We start from the raw sequence: 20,139 nt of genomic DNA, 5'->3' as shown, positions 1-20,139 counted from the left end.
TATGGACATTTGCATAGCTGCCATTTGGGCTAAACCACACACTTTCATCAAACATTACAAGTTGGATATGGTCTCCGGGGGAAGTGTGGCCTTCAGCTCAATGGTCCTCAGGAATGTTCTTCCATAAGGGCCACCCAGGTTCCTCAGGTAGCTTGGGATTCTGTCCCATCAGTGATGAATGGAAAGATTAACAACATCAGATAAAGATGTTATGTCTTACCATAACGTTTCATCTGTGTTGTTGATCATCTTCCATTCATCACACCCCACCCTCTGTCCCCCACCAAAGGCTCCTGGTGGGTCTCATGGGTCCTTGTGGTGTGTCAGGATTTTTGCGCAGAAATGGCCTCTGCTTTATTTGTATGTCTTATGCAAACTCGATCTGAGGTAACAGGGAGAAGGGCATTGTGGGTAGCAGCATAGCTTGAGAGTTTTTAGTGTACGTGAGCTTGGTATTAAGCCCACATGGTTCCGAGGGCTCGGAACCGAACCCATCAGTGATGAATGGAAGAAGATCAACAACACAGATGGAACGTTATGGTAAGACATAATGTCTGTTTTCCATTTTCTCAATTTTTGTATCATCTCTTGTTTAGTCTCTTCCCGCATATCCTAAACTGCCATAACAGAAGCCTTTTAACCCATAATCCTAAATACGTCATCTTGTCATGTCCCATAAATATGAATATTACTGAACCAATTTGTGTGTGGGTACATAATTTGCAGCTATAGCCTTTGTTTTATCTTCATTAAAAGTTTTAAGACTTGAAACTGTCTCAAAATGTTCCACAATACTGAAATGTCCTTTTCTGGATTTATCAGTATCATATCATCATCTGCAAATAAAGCCAACTTTTCTTGATTACCATACCAATTATGTCCTTGTATTTGGAAGTTCCTGATTTCCTTTGCCAGTGGCTTTCAGAATAAAGCAAATAAAGGGGAAAAAGAACACCCCTGCCTGGTTCCTCTGTTCAAGCACAGCTTATCTGAGAGGAGCCCTCCCACTTTATTCTTGCCTCTCATCTTTCATATTATAAAAGAGATATAAGAACTGGAAGGGAGATCTTTAGAAAAGGGAAGAAGCAAGTACATACAAGTAAAGGAATTTGTGGGAACAATACATACAGGGTAATGTTCAGGAGGAAGAGTAAGGTTTAAGGGATGACAGAAATTCTGCAATTTTTTATAATGTTGGACTGATGATAGTAGCAAAGAACATGGATATGATGTATATTGTATTTAAATGGAAAAAATGTTAATCTATGTTTGCCTGTGTCTTAAGTGATAATTTAATAAAGGGATTTTAAAAATGGGTCTATATGAAGCTGAGTTTGATGCATCTTTACTTGTATGGCTAGGACAGCCACCACAACTTTCTTCCAAAATGCTGTTGCTTACCCACCTTTTAAAATGCTAATAAACAAAATATTCCTGATCTTTATCACTTTCTTTCCTAACTTCAACAGGAATACCGTCTGTTCCTGGAGACTTCCCTGCCAATTGATTATACATATAACATTTTTATCTTCTCTCCTCCTATCTTAACTATTAGTATTTGAGCATCATCTTGCTCTAATCTTGGCATACATGTCTTTTATAAATATTTCCATTGGTTTCCACATTTCTCTGCTTTATGCAAATTTTCATAAAATTTCTGAAATACCTGTAATACACCTCTACAGCATCTCTGGAGCTGATGCTATCCCTGTCATTATTCCTCACACATGGGTCTAGGATCCAACTTTGGATCTGAGACTGCCACTTTTCAGACAGATCCAGAGCTCGAGCTCCTCCCCTTCCCATAATCCCTTGCTACCTTCTAACCCGTCTCATTTGCCGCTGAATTGCTACAGACGTGGTCCTTCTCTCTCTTTCTTCCTTTTTAGGGTGACATTGCTGTATTTAACTACTTTCTCTTTTATTTTAATTGTATTTCCTCCAGTCCCTGTCAGAACCTAGTTAGGTTTCTCCCCTCCCCCTTTCAAGTTCTTGGCACTTCACGCCTTTTTCTTAAAAAAGAAAATGCAACATTAAATTTGTGTCCTGGAAGACCGCCTTTTTAGTTGTCATTACTTCTGCCAAGAGGGTCTCAGAACTACAGGCTCGGTGCATTAAGCCCCCGTTTATGACTTTTCACAAGGACAGGGTGTCTCTTAGAAAAAATCCTTAATTTTCTCCACAAAGTGGCCTCTGAAACATATCTCAATCAGTCGATTCAACTACCTGTCTTCTTCCCTAATTACTGTAATAAAGGAGACTATATCTTGCATTGTTTAAATGTCCACAGACAATTGCGTTTTTATTTGAAAAGGACTGAATAGTTTAGAAAGTCGGACCAACTTTTTGTGGTTTTCTCCCAAAACAGAAGGGGTCAGGCAATTTCCAAAGTGACCATCTCCAAGTGGATTGCTGGTTCTATTTCCTTCATTTATGCTAGTCAGAATTTAGAACTATCCAGACCAGTTAAGGCCCACTCCGCTAGGTCTGTTACTGTGTTATTTGCCTTCTTGGCTAGACTGTGCGACTTAGTCTAATCCTCATAGCATCATTTTGCACTGCAAATTGTATTTGGTATCTAGGAACAGGGCTTCCTTTGGTTCCTCCGTGCTCCTGCTTATCCTTCCTTGAGGCCACCCAGAGTACATCTTAGCTGGGGACTCTGACCCATCTGTGAGGAATGATGACATGGATAGCATCAGATGGTTATGTACTTAGCATAACTTGGCATCTGTGCAATCCAGTGTCATTATTCCTCACATTCCCACCCTCTGTTCCTCCTTCCTTCCGGTAGGCCTGGTGAGATTGAAATGGGTTGGATCTGGCGAGAAGTTTTTGGCTTCTGATGCAGATGATGTGTTTATACGTTTCAGCTAATTTAGCAAACTCGATCTGAGGGTTAGAGGGTAGCAGCGGATTATGGCAAGGGGAGGAGCTTGAGCTCTGGATCTGTCTGAAAAGTGGCTGGCTCGGATCTGAGGTCGGATCCTAGACTCATCTATGAGGAATAACGACACTGGATAGCACAGCTGTCAAGTTATGGTAAGTACATAACTCTATTTTTCTTGTCATGGGCTCCCTACTTTTGGTGACAAACCTTTCCACTTTATCTTGCCTAAGTCAGTGTGCTAAACATTTTTTTGTGCTATGGATGTATCAAAAATAGTTGCTTAACAGCAGTATTTCAAAATTTATGCCTGTTACACAAATACTGCCTTATTTTCTCTTTGGCACTCTGCAATTGCTCTTCCTCTTGCGCTGAGATTTCCCTTCCTCTGTAATAATTTAACCTTTTTCAGCCCTTCTGAGTAACTTTTTTTGCCATATCTTTCTCTCTTATTTTGACCTTATTTTTCAATTCCGTTATTATTTTATCCCACTAACTATCCCTTCTGAAGAAATTGCTATCATCTGACGTTGTCCTTCTCGTTCTGATTTTCATATGAGGCACGGATCCGATCCTTGGATCCAGCTTGGTCGCTTTCTACAGACTTCAACTTCCAGCCACGAGCTCTTCCCTTTACCCGCAGTCCTCTGTACCAGACACAGCTTCCTCAGATCTCATTTGCCGTTATTCCCGTTAGACATGCTCTCCAGTGCTCGAGCAGTTAGTGAGAATTTAGACATCTTTTTCTTCAGATTAGTATGACCTTTTTCTCGAATTAGTGTTTTTCTGTCCCTTTCCTCTCACCCACTAAACTTTTCATAGGCGTTAGGGCAATTGTAGGTCACATCCCTTTCAGTTATAGATATATAGTGGTTATTACTATTGTTAAGTTTTTTTTTGTTATTGTTTTATTGTTAGCCTGTGTGTATGTGTGTGTGTGTGTGTGTGTGTGTGTGTGTGTGTGTGTGTATATATATATATATATATATATATATATATGTATATGTGTGTGTGTATTTATTTCTATAGATAGATAGATATATATATAGATATATATAGATATATATAGATATATATATATATATAGATAGATAGATATGTGTGTGTGTGGATTCACTTTATAATCTTGAAATACTAAAATACAGAATTTTGGTATCCCGAGACTATAAAGTTGAAAGCCCAAAAAACCGACACCCACAACCGCGAAATTCAAAACCGCGATCATTCACATACACACACCACCACACAAAGAAGCATGCATACACCTACCTAATGACTCTACAACAAACAAAACAGCACACACAAACACAGCATAACATAAACACACCTACCCTACCTATAAACAGGGGGCAAGCCCCCCCTGCACCCCCCACACTCCCGCTACTTATATACACTAACTCTGAGGTCGCACTAAACACACAAACACATAAAACTCACCACTAAACACACACACACTAAAATCCGTACCTAATACCCTTACAAGAACACTACTTACCTGAATCCCCAGCTAAATCCAGAAACCGCGCCGCACTTCACGAACGTGACAGCACAACGGCGGGTTTGACATTTCTGCATTCGATATGCAGTTTTGCATAACTGCACTTTTGACTTTATTCGATATTTTAGCATTTCGAGATTATAAAGTGAAACCCACTATATATACATATACAATGTGTCTGTGTGTGGTAGCCAGTATGTATGTATTTATTTATATTTATATATATATATATATATATATATATATATATATATATATATATATATATATATATATATATATATATATATATATATTTACACATCTCAAAAAAAAAAAAAAAAGATGGGTAAGCCTACAGGGTTTAGAAAAACGTTCAGAGTGCGGACATAAATTTCCGCACTTTGATTAGCATGATAAACGTGTTTACTGTTTAGGAGTAGCACACTTACAGTTCAAGTGTGCCATTTTTGAGGGGTTCATCCCCCGAGCAATTGCCAATGGGTGCAACAAATTAATCTTAAAAGAGATTCTGCCTCTGTCCATTCATTCGTCTCCTGAGGCTCAACCCCCCCGAACAAAATTTACCAGGTTCTAGGTCACAGTCAAGGAAGCACCCTCATAAACCCCAGAGCTTCATCAGTGCCTCTCGTGAAACTTTTAAAAAACTCGGACCAGATTTCTATGCTGCAGAGACCAGGTTCTGCACCAGTAGATCCAAAGGCCCTCTCAGAGCCATTTGTATCTACTTTGACTTTGTCTACTGTGTCAGATCCTCAGTCCTTCTCGGATCCGACATCTTCATGATCCAAAACTACTGCGCCCCCTCCGGATTGTAGTTGTCCCTCAAATCCATGGAGGTCGGATCAGAAGACTCTGTCTCTGCTCTCTTCTTTAACCTCGGACCCTAGGACTTCAGTTCCGAAAGCTAGGAGCGGGTCACTGTAGAGTCGTCTGTTCGATCAGTGTCTCCCACGGTACCCACTAAGATTTTGCAGACTCCAAGGCATTCCTGCCCTTCGTCAGTAGCTTCATCAAGATCCTCCAGAAGCCTTGCTGAATATGGTGTGGACTGGATGGTAAGGAAGACCATGACAGCTCAGATCCAGATGGGGGTCTTGTCAGCTCTGTACCTTTGTGGATCTGTAAGTGTTCCAGCCACTGTAGATTCTCCTTCTCTGATACAGCTTTTGGTATAGGAACCTCAGGACCTTAGTCAACTGAGAGACTCTGTGTCGGATCCAAGGACCTTCGCTTCCTGGACTTCAACAGTTGTCTTGTCCACTTCTGTTCTGAGATCTTCAGATCAGAGTGGGTCTCGGATCTGGGACGTCAAGGTCATATCCGAGGGTAGATGTTCATCTCCATTTTTATCGGAGCCGTCTATTCCCTTTGGTGCTTCGGCTGTTGACAGTACAGGTCCGATTCTTTCTGGGAGCAGTAGAGCTGAGGCTTTTTGTCATTCCCTCTTCAAGGACTTTGGCCTCGATTGAGCTGGGCAGGGTTTCTCTGGGTTTTTCAGCTTTCTAGGTCATAGAAATGGCCTTCTCTGCATACAGAGACCTGATCCCTTTGGCTACTGTTCCACCCCGTCGCTCCTCATTGGATTTAGTAACTGGTCTTTCCATTCCTATCCAGAGTCAGCCCGTTTCGAAGAGTATCCAGGATCTTCCACCTGAGGTGGTCCCCACTTCTTCAGATAATTCCTCTGATCATTCCCCAGAGGAGATGCCACAGAAGAGGATGTGCAAGAAGAGGCACTTAGACTCCCCTATTGAGTCCCTCACTAAGAGTATGGATTTTGATGAGGGAGAAGGATCCCCAAAATCACCACCCAAGGATTTCTCCTTTGCAGGCATTTTGGAAATTTTGAAACAGAAATGGTTGGTCTTCCCATGATCCTACTTCTGAGGAGACTGTATTTCTGGAAGCCTTCGGGATGGGCACATCTACATTTTGGGTTACCACCCCCACCCCCCCCCACAGCAGAAGGAGCTGGACACTATAGAACCCATGCCTAAACAACGTGACAAAATCCTTTTGCCCCTTAAAGACTTGCAGTTAATGCTGTGGTGGTGACAGCTGCCATTAAGAAAGAGCTAATTGAACAGAGCTCTGCTGTCCACCTGCCTAACAGCGAGTCTAGAGCAATGGACAGGTTCGGCATGCACGTTTATGTTTTGGTCACTTTCATGCTGAGAGCACTCAACTACCTGGCGGCACATGCTACTCACCTGCAGGGAGACCTCGTCAAGGAACTCTGACTATTTGACGGAGACCATGCCGACAGGACTATGGGAAAGTTTTTGCAAAGCTGGCCACTCTTTCTTCCCTTGCCAGTTCGTCCATGTGGCTCCTCTCTTACTCAGCAGTGGGTACCTCACAGGCAGCTGGTAGCAGCATCACTGTATACAGACATGCCTGGATGAGGCTTTGAGACTTTGCAGAGCCCTTTAAATACATCTTTTGTCAGTGCTGCCTTTGAAGGCTTCTCTTTATTTGGACCATCAGTTAAAGACACCCTGACCCACAGAGGGAAAGAGAGGAAGACCTTGTCTGCTGTAGGAATCAAGTTTTTCATCCCTCAATGGACCTACTCCAGGAATCAGAGAGGGGCCAAGAAAATTTGATTTCATATGTCTCAAGGGTCTTTTCCTGACCAATGCAGAGAGTTCCCCTCAAGAGGAAGAGGAGGGGCTTCATTGGGAGACGCCACCCGAGAGGTAGAGGAGGCTTGCAAAATCAGGGCTTCAGTGAACCCTTTTCTGACCAGCCCTATCAGCACTCCTGAAACATTGCCCGACTGCTCTGCCCTGGAGGCAGTCAGGGGTCATTTTTCTCTGCACTGAAATAGCTGGGCCCAGTTAACTAAAAATGTTTGGATGCAAAGCATAATATCCAGATGCTGTTACATTCCTTTGTCTCTTACGCCAGCAAGAACACGAAAGATATTCCCTGATGTTCCACCTAGTCAGAGTGAGTCTGCAGAATTAGTAATTGAAAATTTACTGCGAAAAAAGAGTAATCCAAGAGGTCCCAGCCAAACATGGGGGATCCTGAATTTACTTCTGCTTCGTTTTAGTGCCAAAGATGATCAGGGATCTAAGACCAGTCTTGGACCTAAGTAGACTAAACTTGTACGTAAAGAAAACAAAGTTTCAGATGGTTACAGTACAGTCTATCCTTTGTTGCTAAGGAGGACGATTGGATGGACTCTGTGGACTTGAAGGATGTGTACTATCACATCAAAATAGACAGACACTCCAGGAGTCATTTGTGCTTCCGGTTGGGAGCCAGTCGCTATCAGTTCAGAGCCCTGCCCTTTGGACTCGCCACAGCCTCCAGGGTGTTTCCCAAATGCATGGCAGTGGTCACAGCTCATCTCAGACTGCAAGGTTTTCGGGTGTTCCTGTATTTGGAAGACTGGCTCCTGACTGCTCCAACCAAGCGTCAACTGTCTCAGGCCAGAGATTACCTTTACCAGATATCAGACCTCTTAGGCATCACAATAAATCTGGACAAATCACAACCAGTCCCAGTTCAGTCTTTGGTGTTTATCGGTGCTCAGCTGAACACTATTACCAAAATGCCGTCACTGCCCCCACATCAGGTAGACACCTTGAGAAATCAAGTCCAAACTTTATTAGTTCATCCTTCTCCTCCTGCCAGGCTTGTTCTTTGAGCTGTTGGATCTCTGGTGGCTGCTATAGCACTAGTGCCTCTGACAAGGTTCTATATGCGTGTTCTCCAGTGGACCTTGGCTGAGCAGTGGTCTATACCAGTCTCTATGTGCTCCTATCAAGTTGACAAAAATTTGCAAAACCCACCTGGAATGGTGGATTCATTCTGACTTGTCAATTGGCAGATCATTCATCCTTCCCTTGCCCACAACCACAGTAACCAGGGACGCTTCCCAGCTAGGGTGGGGGGCGAGGCATTTCAATGGGAAGATGGTCCAAGGTATGTGGACTCCAGTAGAGATCAGATTGCATATAAATGTCCTAGAGATGAGAGCAGTCCTCTCGTTGATAGCCTTTCAGGACGTTCATCGTCTGGAGACTGTTGCAATTCACACAGACTATATGTCAGTAGTCTGGTATATAAACAAGCAAGGAGAAACCCATTCTTACCCCCTTTGCAGAGAGGCCATGAGAGTTTGTGAATGGGCAGTCTCTTCACACTGCTTTCTCATTGCATCTCACATACTGAGGAAATCCAGCATGCTGGCAGACAGGCTCATCAGGTCCATCCTGATGCCTCATGGGGTCCATCCTGATGCCTCATGAGTGGTTCCTCAATCCATCAGTAGCGAATCAGATTTTTGGCCATTGGGGCCAGCCTTGCCACAACCTCTTTGCCTCCCTTCACAACAACAAGTGCAGCAAGTACTTTGTGCTGACCCCCCCCCCCCCCGGGACTCCCCAAGGGATGTTTAGTCGACATTTGGCCCTCCGGTCTCCTTCATGCTTATCCTTCCCTTCCATTGATCCTAAAATTCCTTCAGAAAGCCCAACGGTTGAAGAACACCATAATCCTCATTTCCCCTTATTAGCCTCATCAGATTTAGTTCCCCTTCCTCTGGTCTCATCTGAAGTATCCTCCATGGATACTGGAGCCCAGTTTTACCTCCTAACCATTCCATCGCTAGGACTCCATCAGGATCTGACCACTCTCAAGCTAACAGCATGGTTTTCCAATTCCAGTGATTATTAAAGGGTCCAGGCTTTCATCTCCAGTTAAGACTGTTGTTTTAGTCTCTCAAAGGGCATCTACCAAAAAAGTATACAAGAGTAAGTGGAACAGATTCTCTATTTGGGCCGCCAAAGAGAACTTGACCCTTTTTCAGCCCTCTTCCTTACCATCCTTTCTTTTCTTACTTCCCTGTTTAAAGAGGGATCCAGCTTCACTACGATTAAGCTTCAACTGGTGGCCATATCCCATTTCCACTCTGGGTTATCTTAAGACTGTGTTGCTTCTTCTAAATTATGTAAAGCTTTTATGAAGAGGATTTTCCTTCTTAGACCCCACTCTTCCTTGGGATCTCCCTTTCATCCTCCAAGGTCTTACTTAAAAGCCTTTCAATCTTGCCAGTGATTGTGACATAAAATTTTTGTCGTGGAAGACTATTTTTCTAGTGGCCATCACTTCAGCATGAAGAATCTCTGAATTACAAGCGCATTTTTCTAAACCACCTTATATTATTTCCACAAAGATAGAGTTTCCCTTCATACTAATCCATCTTTTATGCCTAAAGTGACTACTGAATCAAATATTAGACTATACAGTTAGCAGTTTTCTTCCCCATTTACTCCAATAAAGGGGGATATATGTTGCATTTGCTGGATGTTCATAGGCAACTACATTTCTATGTTTCTATCTTCACAGGACCAAAAGTTCAGGAAATCAGATCAGTTATTTGTTTCCTTTTCACCTAATTGCCTAGGACATGCAGTGACAAAAGTAACTCTTGTAAAGTGGATTACTAATTGCATTTACTTAATACATGATAAGAACATTCTGAAACATTCTACTCCCCCTAAAGCCCGTTCATCTAGGTCTGTAGCCACATCAACTGCCTTTTCATCCAGAATATCTGTTGATGACATGTGTCCAGCAGCCACTTGGTCTAAATCCCATACATTTATGACTCCTTGCAAATTGGACATTGTTTCTAGAAGCAGAGCTTCTTTTGGTTCCACAGTACTCTGGCATGGCCTTCCTTGAGGCCACCCAAGAGAAAATATAGCTGGGGACACTGACCCATATGTGAATCAGAATGAGAGGAACAACATCAGATTTTTAAGTTATGTACTTACCATAACTTGGCATCTGTGTTGTCCATTCATGTTCTCATTCACCTTCCCTCCTATCCGTCCCCCGGCCTGACAATTTTTTTCTTCTGGGGGATCTATGAAATGTTTCTAGGGACCGTTGTTCCTAGTTGAGCCTCTGGGTTTTTCAGTTCTAGTAGTCAGCAAACTTGATCTGAGGAAGCTGCGTTTGGTACAGAGGATTGTGGGTAAATAGAGGATGTAATGGGATCCTATCTCGCCTACATTCATAACTGATGGGTTCGGAGCCGATCCGTTGGCTCCGACTCAGCCACTATACACTAGAACGAAGTCTCTCATTGGCTGGGCTACCCCTTATCCCATAATGCACCACACCTGCTTCCCCAGATCTCGTTTGCCGCTTTTCCAGCCGGACGTGGTCTCGACTTGGCTGGAGCTAAGTGTTTTTTCTTGACCTTTTGGTCTTTTTTAACTAGGGTTTCTGTCAGAATTTGAACAAACAGCTGTTTTAACAGCTTTGTGAGCGTTTGTGGTCAGTTTGGTGTAAAATTTAATTTTTTTTCCTTTTCGTGCTACTTGTGGACTGGGCAAGGCCGGTTTAAGTTAGAGGGCCTTTGCCCTTATTGTGTATTTTCTAATTTTTCTTGTAGTGTGACTGAATTAGTTTTCGGGCTAAACCCGTTTAAGTTAGAGGGCTTTAGCCCACGTAGTTCCTTCTCTGTGTGTTTGACCTGTTGTGTCGGGCTAAGCCCGTTTAAGTTAGAGGGCTTTAGCCCATACATTTGTCACTGTTTTTTTCCTTGTTGTCAGTTACCTGTTTTTTTCTTCTGAAAATGTCTAAGGAGCAAAAGTCAGGGTTCAAAAAGTGTACAAAATGTAATTATAAAATGTCTATTACAGACAGTCATGCTGTCTGCGTGCACTGTTTAGGGCTTAAACATTTACAGGATACTTGCAGTGTGTGTCACGCTTTTTCCTCCAGGGTTCTCCAGGAGAGAAAAAACAAATTGATACTTAGAGGTTTGATTAAGCCTTCATTTGAAGAAGCTTTGGCTTCATCTCCAGCTTCAAAAAAGAAGAGATCGTCTGCTCCGACCAGTCCGTCGGGCCCGACACCCAAGAAGCATAGATCGTCGGCTCCGACCAGTCCGTCGGACCCGACAGCTAAGAAACAAGGGTCGACTTCTTCCTCGGCTCCAATGGCTTCGGAGCCGATGGCTGAAGGGTCTGCCTCGGTGCTTCTTTCCTCGGCTCCATTGGTGTCGGAGCCGCAGGTTAGTGCATCAAGAGGCCAATCACCTACCTCAGCTCCCTTGGTCTCGGAGCCGTTGGAGGTGTGCAGCTCAGACTCTTCCCCCTCGGCTCCGGAGCCTCCTTCGGCGCCGACACTGTTGCAAACGGTCCCGGTCTCGGGTCCGATAGTGCTGGAACCCATTCGGAGCTGATCCCCTGCTTTGTCGGAGCCAAGGCAGAAGTCTTCTTGGCCCCAATCTGTTTCCTCCAAATCCTCTAGGTTATCGGATTCGGATTTGGATAGGGTTATCCAGAGGCTGTTCCAGTCCCCAGCTTTTACTAAAATGATCTTGGCTCCAGCCCACGCGGCTTCGGAGCCGACTCCACATCCCATGCAGTTGATTCCTCCTCCGACCCCCTTGGAGCCGTTGGAGTCGGTGCAGGTAGAACGGAGTGGAATCGTCCAGTCGGAGCAGAGACCCCCTCGGAGTTTCTCTGCTCCGACTTTCATTCCTACCCTGTCCTCGGTGTCAGGGTTTGGTACCGGGTCTTCCTCAGCGGGGGCCGAGGGCATCACTGTGGAGCTCGCCTCTTCGATGCCCAGTCTTCCCCTCGGAGCATCGGCCGCAGGTATTCCCGGTACCGCCGTGGTCTCTCAGCAAGTGCCCTCTGCAGAGTCTGGAGGTCCTGCTTTTGAGGCCATGAGGAGTGCACTGGCCATGACCTTGCCGATTCAGCAGGTTTCTACCTCACCGTCCCAAGTTTTGGGTACTGGTGCCTCTGGAGACATTCTTTCCCACGACAGTGGGGCCCCAGAGCCTGAGGATACCCCCTTGGGGGGTTCCCTTCTTCCAGGGGGTCCTTCTGAATCTGCTTCGGATGAACCCCCAAGGAAGAAACTGTGTAAGAGGAAGCACGTTGATTCCCAAGATGAATCCGTCACTTCAGATACTGACCTCGATGATGTGGAGGGGTCCCCTAAATCGTCCTCGGATGACGTCTCTTTCTCGGATATCCTTGAGATCTTGAGACAGAGAGGCGATTGGCAATCCAAAGCCCCTACCGCTGAGGAGTCAGTTTTCCTCAAGGCCTTTGGGGCCCAGCCCTCCTCCTCCTGGGTGTCTCCACCCTTCGACGAGTTATTGGACCTAATCTCTCAGAGGGTGTGGGAACATCCTGATACGGCGGAACCGGTGCCTGCCAGGCCCAATAAGTTTCTTTCAGCCCCTCCCCAGAAGGAATTCCTCACTAAGGGTGTTGTGGTTGATGCTATGGTGGTGGCATCTGCCACTCAGCAGGATGTGGCAGAGGCTTCAACGTCTATTCATCCTCTTAATAAGGATTCTAGGAGCATGGATAGGTACGGGAAGCGTACCGTTTCTTCAGCGACCTTTACCATGCGGTCGCTGAACTATCTCTGTCATTTTACAAGGCTCCAAAGGGACCTCCTCAAGGAGTTAGGAGAGTCCCTTGCGGGTAACCTTCCTGAGGCGTTAGCACAGACCGTAGGCGCCCAGATGAATACCCTAACTTCTGTTGTCAACTCGTCCATGAGGCTCATTTCCTATGCAGCCGAAGGGGCGAGTAGAGCAGCGGGTACAGGAGTGGCTCTTAGGCGACAAGCCTGGTTATGCATGTGTCCAATTAAGTCTTCCTTCGCCAACGCCCCCTTTGATTGGTCTTCTTTGTTTGGACCCAAGGTGAAGGACACTCTTACTCGGTGCGAGCAGGAGGGCAAGACCTTGACTGCCGTTGGGGCCCGTTTTTCCGCTCCCTCTAGACCTTATCCCAAGGCCCAGAGAGGAGGGAAAATGTGGTTCAGGAAATCCCAAAAGTTCTTCTCTACTCCACCGAGTGATTCCCCCCTCCAGAGGCAGGGGGGGGGATTCAGGAAGACGCCGCCCTAGAGGTGGCAGAGGCCCCCGTAACTCTGGAGACCGCGACTCCTTTCGTGGTTCCTCCTACCCTCAACGTCCCTGGAATGTGGCCCAGCTGTGCTTCTCCGGAGCCGGTCGGGTGTCGTTTTGCGAAACACCCACAGGCTTGGGAATCGATAACCAAGGATCAGTGGGTGCTTCACATTGTAACCGGAGGTTACCTCATCCCCTTTTTCAAGCCCCCTCCTCCTACAAGGAGAATCCCGGACGTGCCACCCAGTCAACGGGATCTGGCAGCCGAAGAAGTTTCAAAGCTGCTAAGCAAAGGGGTCATCCAGCCTGTCCCCGCCGACCAGATCGGATCAGGAACTTACTCAAGATTATTTTTGGTGCCAAAAAAGACAGGGGACTTAAGGCCCATTTTGGACCTCAGCCTTTTGAATCGTTTTGTGAAGAAGTCCAAGTTCCGGATGGTCACCCTTCAGTCCATTCTCCCGTTATTGGAGAAGGACGTCTGGATGTGCTCCATAGACCTCAAGGACGCTTACTATCACATATTGATACGTCAGGAGTCCAGGAGTCATTTACGCTTCCGCCTAGGAACCAGTCATTTCCAGTTTCGTGCACTGCCCTTTGGTCTCACCACAGCCCCCAGGGTGTTTACCAAGTGTCTGGCAGTGGTGACAGCTCACTTGAGAAGTCTCGGATTCCAAGTGTTTCCCTATCTTGACGACTGGCTCCTCACTGCCACCTCCAAGCATTTACTGATTCGAGCGCTGATGGCCACAGTAACCTTGGGTCTCTCACTGGGAATCACCTTCAATTGGAAAAAATCTGTGCTGCGGCCATCTCAGCGTATCACCTTTATAGGCGCAGAGTTAGACACAAAAAGGATGCAGGCATTTTTGCCATCAGAGAGAATTCAGGTTCTACAATCACAGGTTCTAAATTTGTTACCCAAATCTCGAGTTCCTGCCAGACAGATTCTTCAGTTATTGGGTTCGATGGCTGCAACTATCCTCCTAGTACCATTAGCCAGGCTGCACATGCGGGTGCTGCAATGGCTATTATCGGTTCAATGGTCATACCAAGAACTTCCCCTGAACCACCTAGTTCTGATTACGGACAGTTGTCGTCGGGACCTCCATTGGTGGCTATGTCGGTCCAATCTGGACCGGGGGCGTCCTTTCGCCCTTCAGCCCCCTGTTGCTACAGTGACCACGGACGCCCCCCAGATAGGGTGGGGGGGTCATTATCTGGACAGGTCTGTCCAAGGCACATGGCAGGATTGCGAAGCGCATCTTCACATCAATATCCTGGAAATGAGAGCGGTGCTTCTGGTTTTACAAGCACTTCATCATGCTCTCCCCCAAGGTACTATTGCGATTCTATCCGACAACATGTCGGTAGTTTGGCACATAAACAAGCAGGGCGGAACCAGGTCCTATCCCCTTTGCAGGGAGGCCATGAGAGTATGGCGCTGGGCCATAGCCTCTCGACATTTCTTAGTAGCCACGCACATTCCGGGAAAAGCCAATGTGATTGCAGACAGGCTCAGCAGGACTCTCCCGTTGCCCCACGAGTGGTCCCTCAACAACAGAGTGGCTACGCAGATCTTCGCCAAATGGGGCCTCTCTTGTTGCAACTTGTTCGCCAGCCCCAACAATGCGAAGTGCAGAGAGTTCTTCACTCTGACACCCTCTCAAGGACAGTCTCCCAGGGACGCTCTAGCCCACAATTGGCCCCCGGTCTGCTTTATGCCTTCCCCCCGATTCCCCTTCTCCCAAGGGTGATTCAGAAGGCTCTTCATGTTGGGTGCCACATGATTTTGGTTGCCCCACATTGGCCCCGTCAGGTTTGGTTCCCATTTCTCCAGGAGTATACGGTACAGGGCCCCTGGATTCTGGACCCAGTGCCAGATCCGTTATCCAATCCGTCAGGACACTCTCATCCGTCCCTCCGGTCGCTGCGACTGGCTGCTTGGTTACTCCACTTCCATCCTTAGTTAGAGATCTTTCTCTTTCTTCAGAAGTGATGCACATCTTGTCTTATTCCCATAAACCGTCTACCGTTAAACTGTATTCCAGCAAATGGAAAAGGTTTGTTTGTTGGGCCCAGCAGCGAGGCATTGATCCTCTTACGGCCCCAGTTCCGCAGGTCTTGGAATTTCTAGCTTCATTGTTTCATTCTGGCTCTTCAGTCTCCATACTTAAAGTTCAACTGGCGGCTATATCTAATTTTCATGTTGCTATAGAGCCTTCTTTAATGGCCAACAGACTTTGCAAGTCCTTTCTTAAGGGAGCCTGGCTCCTCAGGCCTCCTATGGCTCATCCCGTGCCCCCTTGGGACTTAAATTTGATTCTGGCCTCCTTAACTGCCCGTCCCTTTGAGCCGGCAGCCACTTGTGATGTAAAATTCCTGTCGTGGAAAACTGCTTTTCTAGTGGCAATAACTTCTGCTAAGCGTGTTTCAGAGCTTCAGGCTCTCTGTTTTTCCCCTCCTTATTTGATCTTTCAGAAAGACAGAGTTTCCCTTAGATTGAATCCATCCTTTTTGCTTAAGGTAGCATCCCCTTTATGCATTCAGCAATCATTGGAGCTCCCAGTTTTCTTTCCAAATTTTTCTAATGGAGCAGAATATACCTTCCACCAGTTGGATGTCCGCAGGCAACTGCGTTTTTACTTGGATAGGACCACTCAGACTTGAAAATCTGACCAACTGTTTGTGTCTTTTGCGGAGAATAGGTTAGGTCTTCCAGTTGCCAAAGCCACCATTGCCAAATGGATTAAGGATTGCATCTCTTTCATTTATTCCCAGTCAAAGCTCATTCTACCAGGGCTATGGCCACCTCTGTAGCTTTTCATTCCAAAGTTTCAATAGATTATATTTGTGCGGCTGCTACTTGGTCTTCTCCGCAAACCTTCAATCTGAAGTAGGATATTCATTTGTCTGCAACCTGTGGGTTATGGATCCGATATCGGATCCGAACCGGCATAGTTTTCCAGCTATGGATCCAAGCTCTCAGCTCCTCCCCTCACCCATAATGCCCTGCTCTACCCTCATGACCTCAGATCTTGTTTGCCGCGCTGGTAACTAGATGTGGATTTCATAGCTCTCAGCTAAGTGGATTTTTCTTGTTCAAAAATAGAATATTTTTGCCTTCTTTAACTTTTTTTGTGTGAAAGTTGTAGGTTTCCTATTATTATTGACTGTTTTTAGTTTAATTTAATTTTTAGTAGTAAATTTTATTCCCTCCCCTCGCTGGTACGTAGAGTGTGTGTGAGGCCTGTGTGCTTCTTTATTGTTGTTTTAGGTTACTTTTTGTAACTTTAGCTTAACTTTAGTGACTATGGCTGAACAGCCTAAGTCAATATTTTCTAAATGCTCCGAGTGTGGCCATAAGCTCTCACCGGCTGATGGCCACACTCGGTGTGTAATGAGTCTTGGGGTTGAACACCTCACATCTGGTTGTTCCATTTGTGCAGGGTTCAACCCCAGGGCACTGAGGGAGCGGAGGTCCAAGCTGGTCTTGGCGGGTCTTTACCGCTGACTCGGCCCGACCTCCGCCTCCTTCGGGACTCCTGCGGCTGCAGTTGTTCCACTGTGGCACCCTCCTGCTCCTGGGACTCAAACTCCCGCTTCAGGACAGGAGAGGGATGCAGCTAAAAAGGACCGGAGGGAGAAGCACCACAAGCGGCGGGCCGAGACCTCTGTTTCGGCTCCGCCTGCCAAGCGGGCTTCTCCCGGCTTCCAGGTGCGGTCTCCTCCTTCTCGGCCCGGGTCACCTGTGTGCTTCTCACCGGGTCCTGAGGAGGAGGAGACCCGATCTCCGCCGAGGCTATCGAGGAGGCATTCCAGGCCTACCTCGGTAGCCTCGCCGAGATCTACCCATAGCTCGATGCAGATCTGGACCGATGATGAGAAGGTTCATCCAGGCCCAGATGCAGATGGGAGTGCTTTTGCCTCCCCTCGGGGAGCTCAACACCCTTTTAAGCCTATTGCTCCTTCTCCGACCCGCCTCCGGGTTCGAGCAACTGGAGCCGAGCAGCTTCGAGCCGGGGAGGTCGGAGCCGATAGTACTTGGTACCGGATCCCACCATGCCCTCGGTGCCGGACCCGATCTCGGAGCCTGGATCCGAGCTTCGAACCCGGGGGGAACACTGCACCTTCGGCGCCGACTGTGTCGGAGCGCACTGTCCTTCGATCCGAGTGCTTGGCGCCGCTCCGATCCACTCTTCGGATCCGAGGGAGCCATTGTCGGATCCTTTGGTCGAGGTCGGCTCCTCGGCTTTTGATGTAGTGGAGAGGGCTCTGTTGAGGGTCTCCGGAACCCCGCACTTGCTTCGGCCCGTCCCGCGCTCCCTCTGCACTGGGCCAGGCTTCCACCATCCGGCCCCTGGGACAGCCCGCTTGTGCCCCAAGTTGCTCCCATGGAGCAAATTGCTGCTTGCGAGGACTCCTCTGACAGCCCCCAGAGGAGGCTCCTCAGCATACGTGCAAAAGGAGGCACATTGACTCCTGAGTCTCTCACTGAAGACACGGACTTGGAGGAAGGGAAGGCTCCCCACGGTCACCCCGAGGATGTCTCCTTTGGAGACATCATGGAAATGTCTGTGATCAGGGGTGGTCTGCCCCCAAGTCTTCCTCGACGAAGTCCGTGTTCTTGGAGGCATTCAAACGGGCCCGTTTACCTCTTGGGTGTCCCCTGCCGACCCCTGGTGGACCTTATTACCACCAGGGCGTGGAAGGAACCGGACACCGTGGAGCCAATTCCCAAAAGACCCGATAGAATCCTTAGCCCGCCTTCTGACAGGACCCATTGGAGTAAGGGGCCTCCTGTAGATGCCATGTTGATGGCGGCGGCCACAAAGAGGGAACTGGCTCAGGAGAGTCCCTCAGTCCACCCACCGAGCAAGGAGTCTCGGATGATGGACCGCTTGGGGAAGCGGATGTTCAGTTCGCGACCTTCTCGGTAAGGGCGCTGAACTATTTGGCACATGTTATTCGGATGCAGCGAGACCTTATTAAAGAGTACGCTGCATCCCCCCCTGAGTCCATTTCGGAGGAGGACAGAGCTCTGCACTCCACCAAAATGGCCACTTAGGTCAGTCACAAATACTTCTATGGCTACTCTCCCATGCTACGGAGGGCCGCTAGAGCTGCGGGAACAGGACTGGTCACTAGACGCCAGGCCTGGCTCCGCCACCGCGATTTTCTGAGCTCTTCAAAGGCGCTGCTTGCGAACGCCTTTGATGGTTCTGCTCTGTTTGGCAAGACCGTCATGTAGACGTTGACCCAGAGCGAGAAGGACGGGAAGACGCTGTCTGCCGCCGGAATCCGCTTCTCTGCACCCCAGAGGCCCTATTCTAGGAACCAAAAGGGTCAGAAGAAGATGTGGTTCCGAAGTCGCAGCAGTCCCAGCCTGTTCGGACAACCAGTCCTTCCGTGGCAGAGGAGGACAGGGAGGACGCCGCCCTAGAGGCAGAGGGGCTCCCAGAAACTTCGGGTCCAGGGAACCTTTCTCTGAACGGCCCGCGCAGCAACCCTGAGGGTTGCCCGACTGCTCTACTCTGGAGGCAGTCGGGGACGCTGGGCACCTAGCGGCATGGGAGTCCATAACATCGACCGCTGGGTTCTCCAAATCATATCCAGGGATATCGATTCCTTTCCTTCACCTTCCAAAGTTGAAGTCCCTCCCAGACGCACTACTCACCCGGTCAAAGGGAGGCCGCTTTGGCAGAAATTGGCCATCTGCTAGAGAAAAGAGCCATCCAGCCCGCTCCCCAGACCAGATCGGATCAGGGTTCTACTCCAGGTTCTTTTTAGTGCCAAAAAGACGGGGAACTAAGACCAATCCTAGACCTCTCTCTCTCTTGAACCTGGCAGTCCCCAAAGAAAAATTCGAATGGTCACTCTACAATCTATTCTCCCCTTCTGGGAGAAGGCCACTGGATGTGCTCGATAGATCTCAAGGACGCTGCACTACCACATCCTAATGGACAGACGCTCCAGGAGGTTTCCTCCGCCTCGGCTGGGAGCCAGTCACTACTAGTTCCGGTCCTTCCCTTTGGTCTCACCACAGCCCCCAGGGTGTTTACCAAAGTACTAGCAGTGGTAGCGCCCACCTGAGGCTTCAGGGGTGCAGGTCTTTCCCTACCTGGACGACTGGCCTTACCGCCCCAACAAGGCATCTACTTCTCTCGCCAGACTCCTTTCTCCATCTTGCTCCATTTCTGGGCATCACAATAAATACAAACAAGTCCAACCTGGCACCCACTCAGTCCTTAGATTTCATAGGGCCAGACTAGACACAAGGAGTTTACGAGCCTTCCTCACCGCGGACAGAGTTCTAAATCTGCAGCTCCAGGTGCGGGCCATTCTCCATTCAGGTTCTGTTCCAGCGGAGTTGGTCCTGAGGGCTCTAGGGTCCATGGCTTCGCCGATAGCACTTCTTCCTCTTGCCAGGCTCAATATGCATTCTTCAGTGGACGCCTTAGTACAGTGGTCATACCTTGCTCTCCCATGCATCATCCCATAGCGATCAGCAAGGCTTGCAAGCGGTCCCTCTTGTGGTGGCTCCACCCGGATCTCCACGAGGGTCGCCCATTTTGTGCTTCTCCTCTCGCCACGGTGACCACGGACGCCCGCCTCGGGTGGGGGCACTTTGGCCGGACTGTCCAAGGCACGGAACGATTCAGAGACCTTACTGCATATCAATGTTCTAGAGATGAGAGCAGTGCTCTTGGCGTTGCTAGCACTTCAGGACTTTCTTCCCTTGGGAACAATTGCGATTCAATCGACAATATGTCTGTTGTCTGGTACATCAACAAGCAAGGGGAACAAGGTCTTACCTCTTTGTCGAGAGGCCATGAG

General features: G+C 47.7%; 1 protein-coding gene across 1 annotated transcript in view; it reads left to right on the top strand.

Annotated features, from left to right (window-relative positions):
- ZGRF1 (zinc finger GRF-type containing 1) overlaps positions 1-20,139 on the top strand; it is a 2,981,513-nt gene that overhangs the window by 2,154,921 nt on the left and 806,453 nt on the right. The window lies entirely within an intron of this gene.

Source organism: Protopterus annectens, chromosome 2.part0, assembly GCF_019279795.1.
Source record: "Protopterus annectens isolate FY-2018-M chromosome 2.part0, PAN1.0, whole genome shotgun sequence".
Lineage (NCBI taxonomy): Eukaryota > Metazoa > Chordata > Ceratodontiformes > Protopteridae > Protopterus > Protopterus annectens.
Note: the sequence above shows the minus strand (reverse complement) of the source record. Positions and strands in the feature narration are given on the sequence as shown.